A 10,183-nucleotide genomic window follows, 5' to 3' on the forward strand; every position below is an offset into this window, starting at 1 on the left:
GGTATATTAAAAAAATATATAAAAACACTAAAAGATGAATCAAAGGATATAAAGAATGTAAATCGAAAAAGTAAAAGGAAAAAAAAAAAACCAAAATTCAGAGGAAGCCAAGAGTAAGGGATAATTCAGGTAGTTAAACCTTTCCTCCTGCACTAGTAGAAAAAGGCTCATTTGCGTCGCCATATTTGCGTCACTCATTCCAAAGAACGAAGCAAATGTGTATTTTTACCATACTTTAAAGTTATTTGCGTCGCTTGTTATTAAAGAAGCGACGCAAAAAACAAATGTATGTTAGCTTTCTATCATTTGCGTCGCTCTTATTTATTAAAGCGACGCAAATAAGTTTATTATTTGCGTCACTCATTTACTGACAAGCGACGCAAATAAGGCAGTGAATAATTTGCGTCACTCTTTTAATAAATGAGCGACGCAAATAAATTTTTCAGCATTTCAGTTATTTGCGTCGCATTTTTATTATAAAGTGACGCAAATAACTCTGCTTTAGGTTACCCATTCTGCGCTTTTTTGACCTTAGCTTTTCAGTTTCACTAATTCACTAAACAGAGTTGCTTAATTTCGACCCTTCAATCCAACAAATTCGCCCAAAAAACACCCACAAATTCGCCCAAAAAACTGCAATTCCCCAGCAAATTTAACATCCAAAATCGCAATCAAGTTCAACACCCATAATCGGCAGCAAATCCGAGCAATTTCGAGCAAAAATTTAGACCAAAAACCCTAATTAATTCGAACCCTAGGAGCGACGCAAATGACTTAAAAGTCATTTGCGTCGCGAGCAATTGCGTCGCTCATAGAAGCGACGCAAATACACTATAAATGAGCGACGCAAATAAGCCTTTTTCTACTAGTGCTGGTTTCAGGTCACTGGGATCGATTCTCATCACCTGCCTGTGGCTCTCAAAACACCAACAAAAATAATGCAAGAGAAGCCAGGAAGGTATTCGAACAGATAAACTGAATTGAGTTCAATGAATTGGATTAGTATGACTTATCAACATATGCAACTTGCTCTAAGCATATCCTTACATGCATCCTCATGCATGTAGAATAGGTGCAACATTAGCCCAAACTCAAATCAATCAACACTGCTCTTTGTTTCGTTTTTAAAATTTTTTGTTTCATTCTTCCAAATTCTCTCTCTTTTATTTTCTTTCTTATAATAATTTCGATCCAAATTATCACCAAATTCTTCAATATAATTTTCTTCTCCTCTGTTTTTCTTCTTTAATTTGTTTTTCATTTTCTCTCTCCTCTGTTTTTGTTTCACTTTTTTTATTCAACATGGAATTGGTTGTTATTCCAAAAGAGATCGTCAATGCATATTAGTGTTTTGTTTTGTTGATTTGTAATTAGGTTTTTTATTTTAGTTTCAATTGCTTTTTTTTTGTTTGATTTTTGGTTAGCTTTGATCAATTTCGATTTATTATGTATGAATTCGATCTGTGTAAATTTCGTTCTTCATGTTTCTTTGTTCATAATTTTTATGTATGAATTTCGATTTATTATGTGGTGATTTTGTGCTTAATTTCAATTGATTAGGTTTTATATGATTTTTTGAATTCATATGAATTGCATTTTGTTAGCTTCGATAGATTTGATCTGTGTATGAATTTCGATTAAAAATATAAACATGAATTAAAAATATGAATATGCATTAAAAAATGAATACGTGCATTTTAGAAAATGAACATGCACATTCAAAATATGAACATATGCATTGGTTCATTTTTGAATGCGTATGAACATAAGCATTTCAGAAGGTGAACATATAAATAAAAAATATGAACATATGGATTTCAGAAAGTGAACATATACATTTCAGAAGGTTTATAAAAGCATTTTAGAAAGTTTACATAAGCATTCAAAATATGAACATAAGCATTTAAGAAAGTGAACACGTGCATACAAAAATATGAATACATGCATTTCAGAAAGTGAAGATAATTAAGCAAAATATGAACATATGTTTAGATCCCTAAAAGTGAACATAACCTTTTCAGAAAGTGAACATAGGCATAAAATCACTACTACAAAATTAGCCAAAGAGACCTATCCAAATCAGCCAAAGAGATTACCTTAGAGACAGTCTCTAGCTAAGCGGTCTCTTTGGCAAAGAGACTGCTTTATTAAAGGCGGTCTCTAGAATGAAAAACTGAGACCGCCTATCTTAGATAGGAAGTCTCATTTTCTAGAAAACTGAGACCGACTATCTAAGATAAAATTCTCTTTTTTAGAAAAAAATGAGACTGCTTATTTAACTAAAGCGGTCTCTTTAGCCTCGGTAAAAAAAAAATTATTTAATTCGACCATCAATATAATAACTTAATTGTATTTAATTTTCATTTTTACATTATTAATTAAATATTGAGTACAACATAATTTTTCTATTTCATATACCTCAAAATTACAAACATAATACAAACATCAGTGAAAATTCAATACCAAAAAGCTAATATAAAAAATTGTAAATTGCGGCTCCTTTTAGATGTGGAGAAATACTATGGGTCATCCGTCCCAGAAACTTCAAGCAATAAAGATCTTCAATTACAACTTTCTCCACTTCCAAACTTGTAGATCTTCACCTACAACCTCAAATACAAATATGTTAAAAAGAATTAAAAAAAATTATCTCCAAAAATATAAATCAAAACCATTATAACATAATATAAAAAATAACGAAATCTAACAAAAAAGAAATAACAGAAATTATTCTCCAGAAAATATAAATCAAAGCAATTATGACAGAATTCAAAAAAAAAAAAACCCTAATAACAAAATATCAAAGTAAAAAAAAAAAAAAAAGACTTAAACTAAATATGAAGAACCGAAAAAAAAGTTCTAGAAATTATACCTTTTGAAATACGAGATCTAAAATTAAATTCGTTTTAAATTATGATTAAACACATAATCAAAGCAAAGAATTGGAATCACCACTTGATACTCACACGTTAGATCACAATCCTAATTCAAAGAACCCTAAGACCAAACAAATTAAAAAAAAAAAAAAAAAAAAGAGTAGAAACATATATCAAAAATCATAGAATTTGAATAAAAAACGAAAGAATTGAGAAAAAAGGAAGATGTTAGTTAATTTATAGATCTTGAAAATAGCATGAAAATTGAAGAACACTCATCAAGACGAAATTTTACGAAAAAAATGAAATAAATGAGAGAACAAAATCAAACTAACCTTCTCTGTGCCCTTGCATGCTCGATCTAATCGAGACCGAAACAAAGAAATCAAGTTTTCAAACAAAATCACATCGAAGCGAGTAGATTATTTACGAAAAAAAAAGAATCAAAGAGATTGAGTTTTTTAACATTATATTAATCAAACTGAATCTAACAAATTTAAACCAAATTATGGTAGAAATTTGGGGAGAATTAAATTATTAGGTTCACAAAAAACACTAGAAATGTTGTGAATCTGCTTTAAGTTTAGGGGTTAGAGACTTAAAGAAGAAAGAAGTGAGGAGAGAAAGGCGGGGAGGAAGAAGGGAGGAGAGAGAGGGAGAAGAGAAAGAGGGGCGGAATGAAGAGGGGTAGGTGACTATTAGGGTTTCTTTGTTTATATTTTGTTAATATAAGAGAGACCCGTTTAATAGATAACCAGTCTCTCCCACTAATTTTTAAATTTTTTTCAAAAAAGAGAGACATGTTTTCTTAATAACGGGTCTCCAACTATTTTATATAAAAAAAATAAAACAAAAAAGCGAGAGAGACTTGTTATCTTAGATAACTGGTCTTTCGAATAATTTTTTTGAAACAAATGAAGTTTGAGACCCGTTATTAATAATAAATGGTCACTTGGATCAAAGAGACCCGTTTTGAAGATAACAAGTCTTTTATATTGGGTCTCTTTGGCCAATTTTGTAGTAGTGAATATATGAACACATGCATTTCAGAATATATATATGAACATGAGCATGCTTTTCAGAAAGTGAATATAGGCATAAAATATACGAACACATGCATTTTAAAAAGTGAGCAGAACCATTAAAAATATGAACATATTAATTGTTTATCTTAGTGAATGCGTAAAGAATATGAAAAGAAAATTTCGAAGAACAAAGTTTCGAAAGATTCAGATAAAAATTCACATAAATTCGGACAAAAATCAGTGAAAATTTACCTTTTCTTGGGATAATTATGTTTATTTTGCATCTCTTCTCGTACATCTATTGTTGATTTTTAGTTTGTAGTGAAGTTAAAATCACATAGAGGAGAGAGAAGGAAAATTGTGTAGGGAATTATAGGTACTACGCAGCGGAAATAACATGAATCATATTCATACAGTACCTAATCCCAAGATCTAATGCATAACACATAAAGAACATATAATCGTACCTTTGAAGCGTGATTCCACGTGCGATCGAGCAAGAACAATAATGGGAGATAAAGAACCCCAAGCGTGATTCCTCTACTTGGTCCACGGGCACAGATTAAGACCTCCACTAATGCTAGTTAGTTGCAATTGAACCCTTCAATTGACCTTCTACGGAGAAGAGCGAGCAACGAACCACTATGAACCACCACAAACCACCACACGCGCCACCAAGGGTGGCCAGCCGTGAGTCCAAAGGGGGAGGAGAGGGAGCCGTGAATTAGAGAGGGAATAAGGGTTTTGGGATTGGTTGCCTTGATGTCAAAATACACTGAGTGTGAATTATGACTACTTACATGCAACCCTAGGCATGGATCTTATTTATAGATCTCATCTCTAAATAAGAGCCCATGTCAAAAGCCCAAAACCTAATTCTAATCTAACTATGCTAGTCCAATCCATTTCATGATAAGTTAAATGCTCACGAGGCCCATTAATTGGCCTCTAACTTGCTTAACCCAATACCCTTGTGTGTGACCTCATAGGATCCATTCTAGCGGGCTTTGGACTATTTGACTAGTCCAAAGATCATCTCTCATAGTCTAGCAACAGATGATGACGCCCCAAGAGAACGAACTTATTATCTCCATAATAGTGATCCTTGATATATCTAGTATTGCACTTATCGAAGACACAACTCCTTCAATCTCCCACTTGTCTGAGACAAGTGCGCAATATTCAAATTCCTTAAGTCAACGTGTGTCGATTTGATAATATGATTGCATCTCATGTCGTGATCATATTAGTCTACAAATCTTTTCTTGAAATACTGAGTTTGATTCACAGAACAAATGATTACTATGTAATGCATTTGAGCACGACCATGCATTTTCTGAATTCTCCCTCTTCAAGGGGCCAAGACACATTCCTATTTAACAGGTAGACTCAATCCAATCTTGTGGCAACCAAAGCTCCCCTCAACTTTTGAAATAACCGGGAAACATCCTTTATAATCTCCAGTTACGGGCAGACGTTTGAATGTACCACAGTCAAATCAACCATTGAATGGAATCAGTGTTCCACTCATGTCAAAGGAATCCACTAATATATCTGGAAGCTCTATACTTGAACTTCAAAGTAGGTCTATAGTTGATCATGCATCATTCATGCATACCCATGTGATTGACCGAGCTTCACTACGCTCCTATAGCCCATGAAATTGCGCTATCCAATCAATCTTACATGCTAGTCCATTAATTGATATCATTTATGTCCAGTTTAATGATTCCGAACTAGGAACTTAAATAATATACGAATTTAGTTCACCTGTGGGGTTTCATTAACCAGGTCATCAACCTGATGAGCCCATCAATTCATAATTATTTTGGACATTTTATTTAATCTTGAAACCACGATTAAATAAGATTGAAACTTTGTTTCAATTGATAAACATAATTCTGCAAATGAATGTATTACACATGTAACTTGTTTTTCCCCAAAAACAAATACAACTTCTAATTACATCATTTGCCTCAATCTAGTTTCATTAGAATGTTTCTCATGCTTTGGAAATGGAAGGGGTTTACTAAGTAGAGTTCATGAGACATTCTCATAAACATGAATTTTGCAATTTCTAAATTTTTTTAATCATATTCATCTCCATACATTAAGGATTTTCCTTCGTCCTTACTCAAGGAACTTAGGAATTTCTAATTTGTATTCCAACATCACATTGGATTTCGATTGAAATCTATCATCACTTGTTCTTAAAACGTGTGAATAAAATAGACGAGTATAGTCCATGACATGCATGATGCATCCTTTGCATATTGCATGAGGATCATCACTCAACACCTTAATTTCATCAACCTTTCTCAAAGCATTGAATCATTAAGCAACGTGTCATGTTACATGGGATTGAAACTCCTTTCAATATAATGTTGAATCTTATAAGAATCTTATCGATATAAGTTTCTTAAACAAGCTCAAACATCATTTGAGACTTATCTCTATAGATATTGAATCCCAAATGTACTCATCTTCTTCTTCAAGATTTTCATACAAAATGCATTAGCCATCACTTGACCTTTCAAGAAATGAACAATTGCTCTCTGTACTAGATCAAGAAGACTTCATAGCTCCCACTAAACATCTTTTACACACAAGACCTTTTCTTCATTTTACGAGAACATCAAACGATTTGATTAACTCACAAAATTAAGAACACTAACTCCATGATGCTATGCATCCCTAGGATTATTGGATCTTCAAACTTTTGATTGTATCATATACAAATCTTCTCTCATGAACAATTTCAAGAAAGTGTTTTGAAATCCATCTACCAAATCTTATAAGGTAGAAATCATTAAAACATCTTTAATAGATCTTTGCAACGTGACTAATGTAAAGTTTTTGTCGTAGTCATAGTCATACTATGAATTAGTTGAATCCTTTAACAAGTCTTTGCTTAGTTAGAAAAAAAATTTCTTTTTGTTTTGCTTATAATGGGTCTCACCCAGTTAGGCAAATTATTCAAGTGTCATACGCTTGCTTATAGACTTAGAATCTATTTCAGATTTCCTGGTTTTTAAACCACTTGGAGTTATAACTTGTCAAATCATCTTTATTACTTGCATGATCATCATGTTCCAAAATGAATATTTTAGAACTCTTAGTCATTATGAAATCATATTTCTTTGGCTAAGTTTTACATATGCTAGTCATCATTGTGGGTTTTTATGCAACAATTGAAACTCATACAACAAGTTTGTTTAGCTATCAATAAGAAACGACAATTGAGGATGTGCACTTGGAATGTACTACCTTCGACACATGGTTATTATTCCCATTACACTTAATGAGACCACGTGTTGTCACTTGTAACATGAGGTGAATCATGCTCATATTGTTGCTTTGATTCGATTATTTCTCAAATTTCTTCAAGATTTTCGAATCACTTTTCTTGAACTCTTTCAAGGCTCTCGAACTTTTCAAGATTCTTATACTCCCACTTGCCTTTTTTAAAAGGCACTTTTAGCATAGGGTGAACCAACCATGGTTTGAACCATGTTTATTTGGTGCTTTTCTCGAACTTTTTTGAGATTTATAATACTCCCACTTGACCTTTCGGAATAATTTCCATAAGGTCACCTACTTGAGCAACAAACATTTTGTGCTAAGTATGATTTGTGTAGTAGTACACCGTGCTCTGTATAGGAATCGAACGTGCATCAAATGATTTAATACATCTCTTATTCCTTGCTTTGTAGAAAGACTTACACTAGTAGAAAAAACATTATGGGAAGCGGTTCAAACCCCCAAATGGGAAGCGGTTCTGAACCGCATGGGTTTAGGGGGCTTGCCAATTGCCATGTAAATGGCAAGCGGTTCAGAATCGCTTCCCATTTGGGGGGAATGGCAAGCGGTTTGGCGCCAAAACTGCTTGCCATTTGCACTTCACATTAGATTATGTGCAGTGCAAACGGTAAGCGGTTTTGGCGCCAAACCGCTTCCCATTTGTTTTTTTTTTGTTTTTTTTTAATATATATAATAATTAATAATAATAATATTATTAGTGACCGGTTTTGATATGCACATTAATCCAGTTTTTTAAAAATTATTATTATTATTAATTAATATTATTAATTAATATTAATAATTAATAATAATTAATTAAAAATATTACAAATTTTGGAATAATAATGATTCAATAACAATAAAATTCATAATAATAATAACATATATAAAACTCATAAATAATGTATAGTACTAATTACAAATAAGTAATATAATGTACATATGGATTTACTACTAAAAATAAAAAAGATATGGTAACTAAATATTATTAATTGTTCTTAAAAAAAAAAAAAAAAAAACTCAATCTAATTGATTATCTAACTAACGCATATATATTATATATTCTACCTAGATGCCATCAAATGTCACAAAAAAAGCCCTCATGTCGCGAATTTCATCAACTTCTTCCTTTGTCAAAGGGCCTTCCCTTTGAATCTTACAAACCTTTGAAAAGAAAAAAATACCAAACATTAAACATCATTCATATATTACATAAAATTCAAACTAATAATTAAAAAATAATAATATATATGTTAAATATTTCAAACATCATTCTAACTTGCCCGATTTAGCATTCAACGAACTAAGTTTTAGGACGGCTTTTACCAATTTGCCCGTTTTCTACAATTCTTATCTAATGAGCTATTTATCTATCATAACATGTCAATTACAACTAGTCTTAGGTGTCTAATGTTTGAAATCATAGCAAATTAGCATTCTTCTAATTTTTAGGACGACTTTTACCCAAAATCGCCTATTTCACTACTACTTTGCCCGGTTTCTTCATTTCTTATCTAATGAGCAATTTCTTTATCATAACATGTCAATTATAACTAGTCTTAGGTGTCTAATGTTTGAAATAATAGGAAATTAGCATTCTACTAAGTTTTAGGACGGCTTTTACCCAAAATCGCCTATTTCACTACTACGTTGCCCGTTTTCTACATTTCTTATCTAATGAGTTATTTATCTATCATAACATGTCAATTACAACTAGTCTTAGGTGTCTAATGTTTGAAATCATAACAAATTAGCATTCTTCTAAGTTTTAGGACGACTTTTACCAAAAATCGCCTATTTGACTTCTAACTTGCCCGATTTCTACATTTCTTATCTAATGAGCAATTTCTTTATCAGAACATGTCAATTATAACTAGTCTTAGGTGTCTAATGTTTGAAATCATAGCAAATTAGCATTCTACTAAGTTTTAGGACGGCTTTTACCCGAAATCGCCTATTTCACTACTACTTTGCCCGTTTTCTACATTTCTTATCTAATGAGCTATTTATCTATCATAACATGTCAATTACAACAAGTCTTAGGTGTCTAATGTTTGATATCATAGCAAATTAGCATTCTTCTAATTTTTAGGACGACTTTTACCAAAAATCGCCTATTTCACTACTACTTTGCCCGTTTTCTACATTTCTTATCTAATGAGCTATTTATCTATCATAACATGTCAATTACAACAAGTCTTAGGTGTCTAATGTTTGAAATCATAGCAAATTAGCATTCTTCTAATTTTTAGGACGACTTTTACCAAAAATCGCCTATTTCACTACTACTTTGCCCGTTTTCTACATTTCTTATCTAATGAGCTATTTATCTATCATAACATATCAATTACAACTAGTCTTAGGTGTCTAATGTTTTAAATCATAGCAAAAGATCATTTTACTCAGTTTTAGGACGGCAATTACCGAAAATTGCCTATTCCACTTCTACTTGCCTATTTTTTACATTTTTTTCCGTTTGGAATTTTTTTCACAAACATTGCCCATAATACACTAACAATGCAAGTACGCAAAAATTACACAAAATTGCATGAACGGCTCGGTTTCTTTAACGAATGCTTCCTGGTGGCTGCTGCAGCTGCCTTGGCAGCTTCCTGGTGGCTGCTGCAGCTGCCTTGGCAGCTTCCTGGTGGTTGCTGCAGCTGCCTGTCGGCTCCCTGGTGGCTGCTGCAGCTGCCTGTGCAGCTCCTAGGCTGCTGCAGCAGCTGCCTGTGCAGCGGTCTGGCTGCTGCTGCAGCTGTTGCAGTTTGGTGGCTGGCTGCTTGCAGCTGCCTGGCATAACCCGAGGTTGTTGCCTCGGGTGCTATAGTTGCCTCGGGTGCTCACTTTCCCAATTTCTACATTTCTTACCTAATGAGCAATTTCTTTATCATAACATGTCAATTATAACTAGTCTTACGTGTCTAATGTTTGAAATCATTGCAAATTAGCATTGTACTAAGTTTTAGGACGACTTTTACCCGA

This window comes from Chenopodium album, chromosome 7 (genome assembly GCF_948465745.1).
Source record: "Chenopodium album chromosome 7, dcCheAlbu1.1, whole genome shotgun sequence".
NCBI classification, from domain to species: Eukaryota; Viridiplantae; Streptophyta; class Magnoliopsida; order Caryophyllales; family Amaranthaceae; genus Chenopodium; species Chenopodium album.